This window comes from Phascolarctos cinereus, unplaced genomic scaffold, assembly GCF_003287225.1.
Source record: "Phascolarctos cinereus isolate Bilbo 61053 unplaced genomic scaffold, phaCin_HiC Scaffold_726;HRSCAF=1367, whole genome shotgun sequence".
NCBI classification, from domain to species: domain Eukaryota; kingdom Metazoa; phylum Chordata; class Mammalia; order Diprotodontia; family Phascolarctidae; genus Phascolarctos; species Phascolarctos cinereus.
This window is the reverse complement of record NW_027556098.1, coordinates 114164410-114182216: the sequence shown is the minus strand read 5'-3', so window position 1 is coordinate 114182216 and position 17807 is coordinate 114164410.

The following is a 17807-nucleotide window of genomic DNA, read 5'->3' as shown; positions in this document are numbered from 1 at the left end:
TTGGCCATAACTGTTCCTCTAAAATGCTGATATTCTATGAATTTGTGGAGGAAACACCTTTATTCTACAGCTTAGTATTTAAATGTGCTTACCAAGCAGAGCTGGTTTTTCAACATGTGTGAAGCTATGGGGAAATCTCTTCAGGGCAGGGACTGTGCTCAGATTTTTGGATCTCTCCTGTAGTATCCAGCATAGTGTCTAGCATAAAGCAATAGGTTGATAGACTTTGAATCTATCATTCAATAATTTGAATCAATCAATCAACAGACATTTATTAATCACCTATTATGTGCCAGACATTGTGCTAGGGAATGGGGATACATAGAAAAAGATAAATTAGTTCCTTCTTTCAAAATTTTACATTTTAATAGGGGAGGTAAGTGCATATATTATCATGTTAAGAATATATATAAAGAGAATAAGTTAAAATAAAACCAAAGTAGTTAAACACAAGGTAACTTGGTTAGAGGGCACCAGAATTTGGGGGGATCTGGAAAGACTTCACATAGAAGGTGGTCTTGAAGAAATAGAGGAATTCTCTGAGGGGGATGTGAAGGAGCGGGAATAAGAACAGGAGACAGCCAATGCATAGGCACAAAGATGAAGAATGGGATGGCATATAAAGAGAGCAATGATTGACCAGATTGATTGGAATGTCAAGTCTTTGAAAGAGCATTTGCAATAAACCTGGAAAGGTGTGCTGGGGACAGATTGTAAAGAGCTTTAAAAATTAGAGAAATTTGTAACTGATCCTAAAAGCAAGAGGAAGCCCTTGGGTCAATCCCTTTGTCTGGCAAATAATTCTTCCATTTTTTTAAAAGTTTGGATTTCTTAAATGAATCTGCCTGCCTGTTCATTTAAAAAAAATTTTTTTTACTTTTATTTTTCTAGTAACAAGAACTTTTAAAAAATTAGTCTGTCCCTCCTGCTACTCCCTTCCCCATTCAGCAAATTTTAAAAAAGAAAAGGAAATCTCTCGAAATACAACTACATTGTCTTCCAAAGCAAATTCCTCCATTGGTTCTGTCTGTAAATGTGTGTCTCTTTCTGCATATTAAGTTCATCTTCTCTCTGTTAGAAGGTGAGTGGCATGTTTCCCCTGGATTCTTTTGGACTCATGGTTCATCATATTGTGTTGATGAAAATTCTGAAGTCTTTCCTAATTATTTTTCTCTGTGATCCTGTTATCATTGTATAAATTGTTCTCTTGGTTATGCTCACTTCTCTCTGCATCAGTTCATAAAAGTCTTCCCAGTTTCCTCTGGAGTCGTCAGTTCCATCCCTTCTTGCCACAGAGTAATATTCCACTACATTCATGTACCATGATTCATTTAGCCATTCTCCAATAGGCTACCCCCTTATTTCCAATTTTTGGTTACCATGAAAAAGCACTGCCATCAGTATTTTTGTACATATAGGTCCTTTTCTTCTTTCTTTGGGGTAAAGTCTCCTGGAGTAGTGTTAGGTACTTGCAGGTTTAAATGGATCTTCTGGTACCTAGTTTTGGTAAGTCTGTAGAAGATCACACAATCACAGAATAAAATGTGGGTTAGTGGGAGAAGCCCTGGACATAGAGGCAGAGAGTCTTAAAATTACTTTGTGCATCTAGTACCGTCTGACTTTTGGTACCTCATTTAATCCACGTGAGGCTTAGTGTGTTCATCTGTAAAGTGGGCATGATAAAACTTGTATTATCTACCTTTCATAGGGACATCATGATATAGTACATAGAATTCTGGCTTCAGAGTCAAAGTCATCTGGGTTCAAGTCTAGCTCCTGACACTTTTTGGTTTTGTGACTTTGGACAAGGCACAGCCTCTCTGTGCCCCAGGTTCTTAAGGTTCTATTTACCCTGTGCCAGGTAGTAGGGATTCAGAGCCAAAAATGAAATATTCCTCATTGTCAGGGGCTCCCATTCTCGCAGGGTAGATAGCATGCAGACATGTAGGTAGATGTAAAGCAATTTGGGGAGGGGAGATAGTAACAGGGTAGTGATTCTCAAACTTTTTTGTTTTAGGACCCCTTTATAATTTCAAAAGTTACTGAAGACCTCCCACCACTTCCCCACCAAAACGTTTATTTGTTTAGATATTTATCTAATTTTATAGTATTCAAAATTAAAGGGCTTTAGCATTATTATAAAAATAGTTTTCACCCTGTGGACCCCAAACTGCTGAGCTAGGGGGCGGCAGGAAAATCTTTATGTAGGAAATGACTTTTGAGCTATGTTGCAGAAAAGTTACCCATCTATTGTGAGAGAGGGAGCTGCCTCTCTAGGGAATTCTTATAGGTCCAGAGACTAGCCCTGTGGTGTAGCAGAAATATCAGACATGCAAACACATTCTCTGGCCACATGCTGCCCATGACAGTTTCTGTCTTGACTACAGCCTGAACCAAAATAAACTGTAATTGGGAAATGTTCAGCATAAATAAAAATACTATAAGACAGAGAAAATGTTGATTTGTTAATACACACCCACAGGGATTGGTTTCTATTTGAGTTTGGCACTACCATAGAGTACTTCGAAATGAGATCACTCCCTGTAGTACCTAAGGATATGGCACCTTCATCTTCTAGTCTGAAAGCCAAGAACAACGAGATGTTACGTGAGTGGCTGAGAGTTCCCCAGCCAGGATGTGTCAGAGGAACTTCTATCTTCCTGATTTGGAGGACAGCTTTCTATCCACTCTGCCAAGCTGTCTCTTGCTAATGAACTTAAAACTGTGGGCCCTTTTCTTCCTGTCCACTCTGTCTGCCTCTCAGAGTTTTTTCCCCTTAATTTTTTATTCATTTTGAACTTATATAAAAAACGAAAAAAAAGAACATTTTCATGTATATGGCAAAACATAAAAAGAGGATTCCATATAAAACCATGAATTTCCATTTCACACTTTCCTTTTTTAAAAAAAAAACCTAAGTAATAAATGCTATGCATTATTTTCAAAGCTACTCTGCTTTTTGGTGTTTCCTTCAAAGTTTTCTTTTGTTCTCATTTGTGCACTTTTTATTTTTTTTCTCCCTCCCTCTGCACCCCACCATAGAGAAGGTTATCATTAGACACAAGTATGTGTCCATTATACATACTTCTATTTATTAATTCTTTCTCTGGATGGTCCTTTGTAGTTGATTTGAGTTTTATAATACTCAAAATGACTTAGTTGTTCAAAGTTGTTCTTAGAACAATATTGCTGTTACTGTGCACAACTTTCTTTTGGTTTTCTCATTTTACTCTTCCCTCTCAGAGTTTTGTTAGGAATACTTTAATATTTGGAGGTAAACATTCTCTCCAAAGATATAGCTCTCAACCCATCCACACTTCCTTATTCTAGGTTCTTGACCATTTCCTCCCAGAAATCCTTACCTGACATCTATCCAAGATGGTGGGCCTTCTTCTAGCTCTCTTGGCATTGTGTTCTTTTTTAAGTGTGTTGTCTTAACCTTGTGAATGGCCTTTCTGAGGAAAGCACTTTGTCAACCTTTAAATGCTAGCTTTAAAAAACGGAGCTATTGTTTCATAAATATACCATTTATCCTAACAATTAAATAGAAGGCCTTAATGATTATGTGACTCTCCCCCAAAGTCCCAGCTCTAGGAGGCAAGAGAAAAATAAGACTAGATAGTGAGGTATAATAAGAGATGACAGCTGGATAAGGCCTGCTTTAGGAAATCTATCCCCAGGGCCATTTGTTCTGCTAGTCACAAAACAGAATCTTTGCCCTGGTGTGTCTTCTCCAGCAGTAGCTCACATTTACATCTCACTTTATGATTTACAAAGAGCTTTTCTCACAGAGCCTGGGTGATGAAGGCAGGGCAAAGTCCCAGGATGGTTGCCCACCAAGCAGCTCTGGAAGGGCCCGTTGAAAGTCACCAAGTATAATTATCCTGCTCAGTTTCATGGACAGTTTTTAAGCACTTCTATCATGGCCAAATAAAATGACAAATGAAAGTTAAGTCAAAGGTCAATTAGAGTGGGTGTGGAATTAGAGGTCCTTGGGTTCTAATCCTGCCGCTGTCACTTCCTTCCTGTGTTACCTCAGACAAGTCAAAACCATTCTGGCCTTCTTCTATTAAATGAGAAGGTTGGACTCAATGAGCTCTAAGATCCCTTCCCACTCTTCACCTACAATCTTATGATTCAATATCACAATGAGTAATGATTTCAAAGGGATTACAAAGATGACAAAAATGGGAAGCACATGAGAAAGGCAAAGAATTGGGTAGGCAGCTAGGTGTCACAGTGGATAGCACACCCTGAATGGTTGCCCCCCAAGCAGCTCTGGAAGGGCCCATTGAAAGTCACCAAGTACAATTATTCTGCTCAGTGTCATGGATGGTTTTTAATCACTTCCTTCATGGCTAAATAAAATGACAAATGAAAGTTAAGTCAAAGGTCAATTAGAATGAGTGCAGAGTTAGAAAGGTTCTAATCCCACCTCCATCATTTCCTACCTGTGTTACACAAGTCAAAACTTTTCTGGGCTTCAACTATAAAATTTGAAGGAAAGAAAGAAGGAAGAAACAAAGAAAGAAAGGAAAAAACTGTGTTGCTCATCTGGTAATTTTCAACTGGGTCCCCTAACCTAGAGGTTAACCAAACTGTACACACCTGTTGATCCAGCTATCCCACTATTAGGTATGTATCCCAAAGAGATCATAAGTAAAAAAAGGAAAAGGACCTACATGTACAAAAATATTTATAGCAGCTCTTCTAAAAAAATCTTATTTAATATTTTGCTTTTCCCAATTGTATGTAAAAATAATTTTAATGTTCTTTTTATTCAAATTTTGAGTCCCAAATTCTTTCCCTCCCTTGCCCTCCACCCTGTTGAGAAAGCAAGCAGTTTGACACAGGTTAAATATGTGTAGTTATACAGAACACATTTCCATATAAATCATTCTGTGAGAGAGAACACTGATTAAAAAATCCCAAGAAAAATAAATAGAGTAAAGAAAAAGTATCTTTGATCTGCATTCAGGCTCTACCAGTTCTTTTTCCAGAGATGGACAGATTTTAACACTTTTTTTCTTCAAATTTTGAGTTTCAAATTCTCTCCCTACATTCCCTCTCCCCCTTGAGAAGGCAAGCAATTTGACATCAGTTAAACACATGCAGTCATGCAAAGCACATTTCCACATAAGTCATTCTGTGAAAGAAAACCCAGACAAAAAAAAAACACAAGAAAAATAAAGAAAAAAGCATCCTGATCTGCACTCAGGCTCTACCAGTTCTTTCTCTGGAGACAGATAGCACCTTTCATTATAAGTTCTACAGAATTGTCTTAGATCATTGTATTGCTGACTGTGGCTAAGTTATTCATAGTAGATCATCATACAATGTTCCTGTTACTGTGTGCAATGTTTTCTTGGTTCTGCTCATTTCCCTTTGCATCAGTTCATGTTAGTCTTTCCAAGTTTTTCCTGAGAGTATCCTGTTTATCAGTTTTTAAAGCAAATAGTATTCTATCACAATCATATACCACAACTTGTTCAGCCATTCCCTAATTGATGGACATCTCCTCAATTATTAATTCTTTACCACTACTAAAAGAGCTGCTATAAATATTTTTGTACACAAAGGTTCTTTTGCTTTTTTATCTCGTTGGGATGCAGACTTGTAGTGGTATTGTTTTATCAAAGGATTTGAATGGTTTTATAGCCCTTTGGGCATAGTTCCAACTTGCTTTCCAGAAGGTTCAATCAGTATACAACCATACCAATAGTACATTAGTGTTTTAATTTTCCTACATCCCCTCCAACATTTGTCATTTTCCTTTCCTATCATATTAGCCAATCTGACAGGTGTGAGGTAGTAGCTCAGAGTTGTTTTAATTTGCATTTCTCTCATCAATAGTGACTTAGAGCATTTTTTTCATATGACTATAAATAGCTTTGATTACTTTGTCTGAAAACTGCCTGTTCCTATCTTTTGACCATTTATTAATTGATTTCTATAAATGTGATGCAGTTTTCCATGTTTGAGAAATGCAGTCTTTATCAGAGAAACTCACTGTAAATTTTTTTTCACAGTAACGATTACCAACTATGTATTTCTCTCCATCCTATTTTCCCTGTTTATCTTGCTCTCTCTCTCCTTTCATCCTGTCCATTCTCAAAAGTGTTTTTCTTCTGACTTTTACATCCCCCAAAACTACCCTCCTTTCTATTAGCTCCCCCGTTCTCTTATCCCATTCCCTTCCTACTTTCCTGTGTGGTAAGATAGATTTCTACTCCCAACTGAGTGTGTATATGACTCCCCCTTTGAGCCAATTCTGATGAAAGTAAGGTTCATGTGCTCCCCTCCCTGTTTCCCCCTTTTCCCCCTCCACAGCAGAATCTTTTTTATGTCAGAAAATTTTTAGCATTTTACTTCTCCCTTTTATTTTCTTCCAGTTAATTCTTCTTTGTCATCCTTTTAACTGCTCTAATAATAAGAAAGTTTGTAGGACTTATAAATATCATTTTCCTATGTACCTTATTGAATCTCTTTTCTGTTTACCTTTTTATGCTTCTTTTGCATCTTGTATTTGAAGGTCGAATTTTCTATTCATTTCTCATCTTTTCATCAGGAATGCTTGAAAGTCTTCTATTTCATTGAATATCTATTTTTTCCTGCTGAAAGATTACACTCAGTTTTGCTGGGTAGGTGATTCTTGATTGTAATCCTAACTCCCTTGCACTCCAAAATATCATATTCCAAGCTTTTTGGCCCTTTAATGTAGAAGCTGCTAAATCTTGTGTTATCCTGGCTGTGGCTCCACAATATTTGAATTGTTGTTGTTGTTATTATTATTATTATTATTAGTGAGGCAATTAGGGTTAAGTGACTTTGCCCAGAGTTACACAGCTAGTAAGTATTATGTGTCTGAGGCTGGATTTGAACTCAGGTCCTACTGACTCTAGGGCCAGTGCTCTATCCACTGTTCCACCTAGCTGTCCCCTGAATTATTTCTTTTTGGCTTCTTGCAGTATTTTCTCCTTGACCTGGGAACTCTGGAATTTGGCTATAATATTCCTGGGAGTTTTAATTTTGGGATCTCTTTCAGGAGGTGATTGGTGGATTCTTTCAATTTCTATTTTACCTTCTGGTTCTAGAATGTCATGGCAGTTTTCTTTGATAATTTCTTGAAAGATGACATCTAGGCTCTTTTTTTGATTATGATTTTCAGGTAGTCCAATAATTCTTAAATTATCTCTCCTGGATCTCTTTTCCAGGTCAGTTGTTTTTCTAGTGAGATATTTCACATTTTCTTCTATTTTTTCATTCTTTTAATTTTGTTTGATTGTTATCTTGATGTCTCATAAAGTCATCAGCTTCCACTTGCCCAATTCTAACTTTTAATGAATCATTTTCTTCAGTGAGTTTTTATACCTCCTTTTCCATTTGGCCAATTCTACTTTTTAAGGAGTTCTTCTCTTCAGTGAATTTTTTTTTTGTATATACTTTTCCATTCAGCTAATTCTGCTCTTCAAAACATTCTTCTCTTTACTGGGTTTTTGTGCCACTTCCATCATTTGGCCTAGTCTTTTTTTAACGTGTTATTTTCTTCAGCATTTTTTGTGCCTCTTTTACCAAGCTGTTGACTTGTTTTTCATTATTTTCTTGCTTTTCTCTCATTTCTCTACCGATTTCCCCCTCTACTTCTCTTACTTAATTTAAAAAATCCTTTTTGAGCTCTTCCATGGCCTGAGATCAATTTATATTTTTCTTTGAGGCTCTGGATGCAGAAATTTTGACTTGTTTTCTTCTTATGAGTGTGTGCTTTGATCTTACTTGTCATCATAGAAACTTTAGATGGTGGGAATTTCTTTCTGTTTGCTCATTTTCCTGCCTGTTTCTTGACTTTTAACTCTACGCTAAAGTGGGACTCTGCTTTTCAAGTTGTGAGGGCATTGTCCCAGGCTTCAGGTTTTTTGTGCACCTGTTTTCAGAGGTAATTCTGGGGACCTGTAAGTTTTTGGCTCTAGGGAGAGGTGTGTTTACTACTCTCCTGTAGCGTGTCCTGGTTTTTGAGTGATCACAATCACTCTTTTCAACGCTGTAACTGTGACCAGGGTCCCTACTTTCCTGCAGCTGCAAGATCCGCTGTACTAGTGCTCCTCCTCACACTGGGACTAAGGCCCAGGACTGTAACCCTGATCCAAGTACAGGCAATGCAACAGAGTCCTGCCCTTGGTGCCAGCAAAGGGACCCCTGTAAATCTCCTTCTGACCCATTGTTCTATCCCCTTACTGTCTATGGGCTTAGAAGTCTGGAAACCATGACAGCTGCTGCTGATTCAGTTGCCTGGAGACCTGCTTCTGGTTTGCTGGGGCCTGGTCTACACTCCTTTCTCACCCTGGTGCAATAGACCTTTCCTGTAGATCTTCTAAATTGTCTTGGACTGGAAAATTGTTTTACTCCATCTTTTTGTGGGTTCTGCCACTAGAGAATTTGTTTAGAGTTTAAAGGTATTGTTTAAAGGTATTTCAAGAGGTTAAGGGGAGAGCTTGGACAAGTCCCTGCCTTTACTCCACCATCTTGGTTCTGCCTCTATAACAGCTCTTTTTGTGGTAGCAAAAAAATGAGAAATTGAAGGGATGCCCATCAACTGGGGAATGGCTGAAGAAATTATGGCATATGAATATAATGGAATACTATAGTGCAATAAGGAATAATGAGTAGGTAGATTTCAGAAAATCCTGGATAGACTTGTATGAATTTGTATGCAAAGTGAAATGAGCAGGAATATATTGTACACAGTGACAGCAACATTCTGTGATGATCAGCTATTAATGACTTAGCTCTTCTCAGTAAGACAATGAACTGAGGCAACCACAAAGGAATCATGATGGAAAATGCTAAACATATCCAGAGAAAGAACTGGTAGACTCTGAATGCAGATCAAAGCATACTATTTTCACTTTTTGTGTGTGTGTCTTTTTTTTCCTTTCAGTCAGTTGCTTCTTTCTCAATCATGTTTTACATGATTGCACATATATAACCTATATCAAATTGCTTACAATTTTAAGAAGAGGGGAGGGGAGAGAAATTTGAACCTCAAAATTTTATAAAAATGAATGCTAAAAATTGTCTTTACACATATTTAGAACAAAATAAAATACTATTAAAAATAAAGCATATCCTAGGTATAATAAATAGGCCAATATTCACTAAGGGCTTTTGATTCAGTACTTTTTATATTAGGGTGTCTTGTACTCAATAAGATGGGCAAGCAGAAAATTACCGATGTGTATATGTATGCCTGTGCACATTTTTTAAAAGCAAGCAATGGCAATTCATATACATTCACAAAAGACTGGTATTTGTAGCTACAAAAATTCTAAATCACAAACATTCTGTATACATTATGAGAAGGATCATAGCAACTACAAATAGCCAGACTTTATGAAATGAATTGTGGTAGTCATAGTTTAGCTATCATGGAGCTGCCAGGAAGACATTTTTCTTTATTTTTTTAAATGAGAAAACTGAGATTTAGAGAAGTTAATTGACTTACCCAAGATTATTGTTATTCAGTCGTTTAAGTCATGTCTGACTCTTCTTGACTCCATTTGGGGTTTTCTTGACAAAGATACTGAAGTGGTTTGCCATTTTCTTCTACAGTTCGTTCACAGATGAGAAAACTGGGGCAAAAAGGGTTAAGTAACTAGCCTAGGGTCACACAGTAAATAAGTGTCTGAGGCCAGATTTGAACTCAGGTCTTCCCTAACTCCAGACCTGGCACTGTATCCACTGTACTACCTGGCTGCTCAAAAGGTTTAGACTAGATAGCCACTGACGTGCCTTCTAGTTCTTTATCGTTTGGTCATGTCCAACTCTTTGTGAACCCATTTGGGGTTTTCTTGGTAAAGGTCCTGCAGTGGTCTGCTGTTTCCTTCTGTAGCTTGTTTTATAGATGAAGAAACTGAGGCAAAGAGGGTTAAGTGACTTGTCCAGGGTCACACAGCTAGTAAATGTCTGAGACCAGATTTGAAATCAATTCTTCCTGACTCTAGGCCCAGAGCTCCATCCACTGAGCCACCTAGCTGCCCAGTAGTAATAGCCAGCATTTATGTAGCATTTTGAGAACCACTTTACAAATATTATCTCATCTGATCCTGAAAACAACCCTGGGAAGCAGTACTATCATTATCCCCATTTTGCCACTGAGGAAATGGAGGTTAGGTGACTTGCCCAGGGTCACAGAGCTAGGAAGTATCTGAGGCCAGATTCAAACTCAGAGTCTTCTTGACTACTCCCTGCACTAACTACTGGACCACCTGGTTGCTGCTGAGGTGCCGTGAATTAGTTTAAGCCCTAACAGATTGGCTCTTCCACTTATTCACTGTGTGACTTTCAATAAATCATTTTACCTCTGGGTTCCTTTGGCCTCCTTCAAGACTTGGCTCTGCTCCCACCTTCTGTAGGAGCCCTTTCCCATTATCCTCACCTGCTAGTACATTCCTTTCTGAGCTTACCCTCCATTTACACTGAATAAATCTTGTATCTACATACCTGGGTCCTTGTTGTCTCCCCAGCTAAGGTGTGAGTTTCTTGAGGGCAAGGACTGTTTTCTGCTTGTCTTTGTAACCCCCATTGCTTAGCATGGTGCCTGGCACATAGCATGCACTCACTAGATGCTCGATGATTAATTGTCTTTCTGGGCCTCAATGCTCTTGGGGGAGGAAAACCAGTTGACTATCTTGTTCCACCGGGAAAATAGGGAACTAGGTTGATAAGATCTGTATGGATACTTCCAGCTCTATAATTTTGTGACTATAGGGCTAGAAGTTGAGGAATACTGAGATAATAAAGGCTTTAAGGTGCAGAAACAAATCCTCTGCTATGTTTTACTTCAGCCATAAAATATATAAGTTCTTGAAGATCCCCATAAGAAATAGAGTGGAGAAGAGGATGGGGGAACACCCCCCCCACATTGTTAAGAGACTCAGACTCTCACAGGAACAATTTATACAAGGATAACACATTGGTAAAGACAAAACAACTTTGAAAGAATTAGCAGCCCTTACCAGTGTAATGACCACTCCTGATTCTAGAGGACTAATGATGAAGCATGATACCTACCTCCTGATGGAGAGGCCAAAGACGCAGAGTGATAATGTCTTTGGATATAACCAGTGTAGAAATTTGTTTTGATTGACAACAGATGTTTGTAATTGGATTTGGTTTTCTTTCATTGTCAGAGGGGTGGAGGAGGTTGGGGCGGAAGACTGAGAAGGCAAATTTTTGTTGACTGAAAACATAAAATTTAATTTTTTTAAAAAAGGGAAAAAAAGAAACTCATGCTCTAGTTTTAGCTAATATTGCACATGTGTAATATTAAGTGTAGGTCACAATTTTGTAAATGGAATAGAGAAAGGTTTTTTTTTTAAATTTTTCTCAACCCTTCCACTCCCCAGCATATGGTAGTGGGAAGAATGCTTGACTCCCTACTTCTCCATCTCCTTTACCCCAAGCACACTGGTCAGTTTAGTAGCTTCAGCTAGCCCCAGGGAGATATGCAGAAAAACAATTGAAGCAAAATTGGCATGCTTTTTCAGCTTTTAGATTGATAGAGAGTGGTCATTTGGGTGGGAGACACATTATCCTGTGTGCCTGATAGAAAAAGGACAACAGGCTTTGGGGATACCATGCTATAATTTGGTGGGCATGATGTAGATTTTCTTGGAGATAAAATGGAAATTGTGGGGTATTCACTCAATAAACATGTATCAAGCACCTACTATGTGCTAGGCACCATGCTAAGTGCTGGGGATATAAATAGGCAAAGAGAGTCCCTGACCTCCAGGAGCATATAATCTAATGAGAGAGACAACATACAAACACACATATACAAAGCAAGCTACACATAGGAATGTGTAGAAAATAATTCAAATAGGGAAGACACTGGAATTACAAGATGTTAGGGAAGGCTTCCCAGGAAGGTAAGATTTTAGCTGGGCATTAAAGGAAGCCAAGAAGGTCAGTAGTCAGAGCTGAGGAGGAAGAGCTTTCCATGCATGGGGGACAACCAGAGAAAATGACCAGAGCCAAGAGATGGTGTGTCTCATTCATGGAACAACCAGGAGGCCCTGTGTGAACTTCCATGAGGTTGGAGGATGGCAGCACCAGTGGTGCAAGAGAGAAGTTGGGAAAGGAGTGTCCTTTGTCTGGCAAAGCCACAAAGCTGTGATACAAGGAGAAATGTCTTTTGCCAAGGCAAGGAAAATCTGGAGTATCCTCTCTGCAGTGCTTGGCCAGTGTCTACAACCAAGAAGGATTTTCTCTGGTAAAAGTCTGGGTACTCTTTTGCAGCTCCATGGAAGAGGAACCTTTGTCAAGAGCAACTTTGTGAGGTTTGTGGATTGATAGAGCTTTTTTTTTTTTTAGGGGCAGCTATGTGGTGCAGTGGATAGAGCACTAGCCTTGGAGTCAGGAGGACCTGACTTCAAATCCAACCCCAGATACTTACTAGCTGTGTAACCCTGGATAAATCACTTAACCCTGATTGCCATTTAAAAAAAAAAGACTTTTTTTTTCAAGGCTTACTGTGTGTCAGACACTGTGTTATTTGCTGGGGACACAAATGAAAGGAAATAAAACAGTCCCTATCCTCTAAAAAGAGTGGGGAACCTGCAGCCTTCAGGCCACATGTGGCCCTCTAGGTCCTCAAGCACTGCCCTTTGACTGAATCCAAACTTCACAAAACAAACCCCCTTAATAAAAAGATTTGTTCTGTAAACATGGACTCAGTCAAAAGGCCTCACTTGAAGACCTAGAGGGCCATAGGTGGCCTCAAAGCCACAGGTTCCCCACCCCTGTCTAGAATCTTGTATTCTTTTTTTAAAAAAAGTATTTTATTTTTTCCCAGTTACAGGTAAAGATAATTTTTAACATTCATTTTTTAAAATGTTGAGTTCTAAATTTTCTCCCTCCCTCCTGCACCTCTCCCCTTCCCTAAGAAGGGAAACAATTTGATATTGGTTATATATGTAGGTCCTTGCATTCTATTAGGGGAAGAATACACATAAAGTGAAGCTGTAGAGTGTGGGAAGAGAATTATCCACAGAGGCATGGTTTGGAGATAGAGAAGGGATGGAAGCCTGATTCTGCTCAAGATACCAGGAATACTCATCTGTCTATCAGATTCCAGATTCCTAGGGGTGGAATTCAAGATTTGGGGTGGGGAGAAGATGAGGAAGATAACTGGAGAGAAGGCAAGAAAGTAACAGGATGGCTAGGAGATAGCAGGGAAACTGGAACGCTCAAACTCACCTATGTGAGCTTGGCTTTTGGGCTGGAGTTCAAGGTTCTGATGGGGAGGATTAAGTCTGGGATAAGGAAACTGGCCAGAATGTTGGCTGCATGGTGAGGATTATATAAGCTATACTGCTATATGTTGTAACTTGGAGAGTTAATAAGGTGAACAATTTTGTATACTTTAAGTATTTAAGGTGAACACACTATTTAGAATAATTTTGTTCCAGGACCAGATGGATTCACAAATGAATTCTACCAAACATTAAAGAATAATTAATTATAATACCATATAAACTATTTGGGAAAATAAGCAAAGAAGGAGTCCTACCTATTTCTTTTTGTGATGCAAATATGGTATGGTTATCCAAACCAGAAAGAGCAAAAACAGAAAGACAACTATAGACCAATTTCCCTAATGAACATTGATGCAAAAAATTTAAATAAAACACTAGCAAGGAGATTATAATGATATATCACGAAACTGATACACTGTGACCAGGTAGAATTTATACAAGGAATGCAGGGATGATTCAACATTAGGAAAACTATCAACATAATTGAACATATCAATAACAAAATCAACAAAAAAAATATAAAAATGACAACATGGCTAATATGGAAATATTTCGCGTGACTGCACATGTAAAATCTATATCAAATTGCTTGCCTTCTAAAGGAGAGGGGAAGGGAAGTAGAGAGTGAGAGAATTTGGAACTCACAATTTTTTAAAATGTTAAAAATTTTGGTTTATGTGTAAATGAAAAAAAAATGAAACCCTCACCAAAAAAAAATAATTCTGTTGCTATGAAATTATAATGCTCAAGAGGCTCTGGAGAAAAGTTGAAAAATGTACTCCCTCCCCTGACTATGAGTGTGAAATATTGTATATCCTACATATAGGCATAATTGATGCATTTGATTTGCTGATTGCTTTTAAAATCTTGTTAATAAGAAATGACTTTCTGGGTAGGAGAAAGAGAGGGATATATTTGCTACTGAAGGTGACGTAAAAACAAAAGTTGGGCAACTAGGTGATGTAATGCATAGAATCTTTTTTTAAATCAATTTATTTTTAGTTTTCAGCAATCACTTCCATAAGCTTTTGAGTTTTAAATTTTCCCTCCCTCCCTCCCCACCTTCCTTCCCAAGACTGTAGTGCAATCTGATATAGGCTCCAGGGCAGAGCCAAGATGGTGTAGTAAAAGCAGTGACTTGCTTGGGCTCTTCCCCAAAGCCCTCCGAATACTTGTAAAAAATGGCTCTAAACAAATTCTAGAGCAGCAGAACCCACAAAAAGATAGAGTGAAACAAATTTCCAGCCCAAGACAACCTGGAAGGTCAGCAGGAAAAGTCTCTTGCACCGGGTTGGGAGAGGACCTTGGTCCAGCCCCAATCCTAGCACAGTCCCCCGGGGCAGTAGCTGTTTCTGGAGTCCTCAGCCCACAGACAGAGGAGGAATCGAATGACTGATTAGAGGGGGATTGCAGGGATCTCTTTGCTGGTGCTGAGGCAGGATTCTCTTGCTTTGCCCATGCTTGGATCTGGGTTGCAGTTCTGGGTGGTGGTCCTGGGGCAAGGAAGAACTGAAAATTTACACCACCCTAGAAGTATCTTCTCTGAAAACAGCTGCACAAAACCCATGAAGCTTGGGACAGTACATTCTCCACATTGGAAGCAGAGCCCTTACCTTAACAAATAGTTTATAACTCAAGTAATTGGCTGGGATCATAAGCAAAAAGTCAGACCATAGAATCTTACTTTGGTGAGAAAGAAGATCAAAATAAACAACCAGAAGAAGACAATAAAGTTGAAGCTCCTGCATCCAAAGCCTCCAAAAAAAATATAAATTGGTCCCAGGCCATGGAAGAACTCAAAAAGGATTTTAAGAAGCAAGTAAGAGAAATAGAGGAAAAACTGGGAAGAGAAATGAGAGTGATGTAAGAAAATCATGAAAAACAAGTCAACAGCTTGCTAAAGGAGACCCAAAAATATACTGAAGGAAATAACACCTTAAAAATAGGCTAGGGCAGCTAGGCGATACAGTGGATAGAGCACTGGCCCTGGATTCAGGAGGACCTGAGTTCAAATCCAGCCTCAGACATGTAATACTTACTAGCTGTGTGACCCTGGGCAAGTCACTTAACCCCACTGCCTAGCCAAAAAAACAAACAAAAAAACCAGATTAGCCCAAATGGCAAAAGAGGTCCAAAAAGCCAATGAGGAGAATAATGCCTTCAAAAGCTGAATTGGCCAGAAGTTCACTGAAGAAAATACTTCCTTAAAAATTAGAATGGAGCAAATGTAAGCTAGTGGCTTTATGAGAAATAAAGACATTGTAAAACAAAACCAAAAGAATGAAAAAAATAGAAGACAATGTGAAATATTTCAGTGGAAAAACAACTGACCTAGAAAATAGATCTAGGAGAGATAATTTAAAAATTATTGGACTACCTGAAAGCCATTATAAAAAAAAAAGAGCCTAGACAATATGATATAGCCTCTACATATATATTCCTATTAAACATATTTTCACATTAGTCATATTGTAAAGAAGAATTAGAAACAATAGGAAGAACCACAAGAAAAAAAAAAGAAGGAAAAAAGAGCAAATAGTATGTTTTGATCTGCATTCAAACTCCATAGTTATTTCTCTGGATGTGGATAGCATTTTCTATCATGGGGCTTTTGGAGTTGTCTTAGATCCTTGAATTGCTGAGAATTGCTAAATCTATCAAAGTCTATCACTGTGTACAACATTCTCCTGGTTCTGCTCACTTCACTCAGCATCAGTCTATATAAGTCTTTCCAGGTTTTTCTGAAGTCTCCTTGTTCATCATTTTTTATAGCACAATGGTATTCCATTACATTCATATGCCACAACTTGTTCAGCCATTCCCCAATTGGTAGGCATCCTCTCAGTTTCCAATTCTTTGCCAAACACAGAAAGAGCTTCTATAAATATTTTTGTACATGTGAGTCCTTTCCCCATTTTTATGATCTCTTTGGGATACAGCCCTAGGAGTGCTATTGCTGGATCAAATGATATGCACATTTTGATAGCCCTTTGGGCATAGTTCCAAATTGCTCTCCAAAATGATTAGATCAGTTCACAACTGCACCAACACTGCATTAATGTTCCAATTTTCCCACATCTTCTCCAAAGTTTATCATTTTCCTGTTTTGTCATGTTAGCCAATCTGATAGGTGTGATGTGGTACCTCAGAGTTGTTTTGATTTGCATTTCTCTAATCAATAGATTTAGAACATTTTTTCATATGACTATAGATAGCTTTAATTTCTTCATCTGAAAACTGTCTGTTCATATCCTTTGACCATTTATCAATTGGGGAATGACTTGTATTCTTATAAATTTGATTTAGTTCTCTATGTATTTTAGAAATGAGGCCCTTATCAGAGACACTGGTTGTAAAAATTCTTTCCCAGTTTTCTGCTTCCCTCCTAATCTCGGTTTCATTGGCTTTGCTTGTGCAAAAACTTTTCAATTTAATGTAATCAAAATTATCCATTTTGCATTTCATAATGTTCTTTATCTCCTTTTTGGTCATGAATTCTTCTGTTCTCCATAAATCTGGCAGGTAAACTATTCCTTGCTCTCCCAGTTTGCTTATGGTATCAGCCTTTACATCTAAATTATGGACCCATTTTGACTTTATTTTGGTATGTGGTGTAAGATTTTAGTCCGTGCTTAGTTTCTGCCATACTATTTTCCAGTATTCCCAGCAGTTTTTGTCAAATAATGAGTTTTTATCCCAAAGGCTGGTGTCTCTGGGTTTATCAAACAGTAGATTATTGTAGTCATTGACCACTATGTCTTATGTGTACCTAACCTATTCCACTGATCCACCACTCCATTTCTTAGCCAATACCAAGTAGTTTTAATGATTGCTGCTTTATAATACAATTTAATATCTGGTACAGCTAGGTCACCTTCCCAATGCTCCCTAGCATTTCTTTTCATTAGTTCCCTTGATATTCTGAACCTTTTGTTCTTCCAAATGAAACTTATTATTTTTTCTAGTTCTATAAAATAATCTTTGGTAGTTTGATTGGTATGGCACTGAATAAGTAAATTAACTTAGGTAGAATTGTCACTTTTACTATATTAGCTCAGCCTAGCCATAAGCAACTGGTGTTTTTTCAATTATTTAGATCTGACTTTATTTGTATGAGAAGCGTTTGGTAATTGTGTTCACATAGTTCCTGGGTTTGTTTTGGCAGGTAGACTCCTAAATATTTTACAACGTTTACAATAACTTTAATTGGAATTTCTTTTTCTATCTCTTGCTCTTGGGCTTTGTTGGTAACATATAGAAATGCCAATGATTTGCGTGGGTTTATTTTATATCCTACAACTTTGCTAAAGTTGTTTATTATTTCAAGTAGTTTTTTACTTGATTCTCTAGGATTTTTAAGTATATCATCATATCATCTGCAAAGAGTGATAGCTTTGTTTCTTCTTTCCCTATTCTAATACCTTCAATTTTTTTTCCTTCTCTTATTGCTAAAGCTAAAGTTTCTAGTGCCGTATTGAATAACAGTGGTGA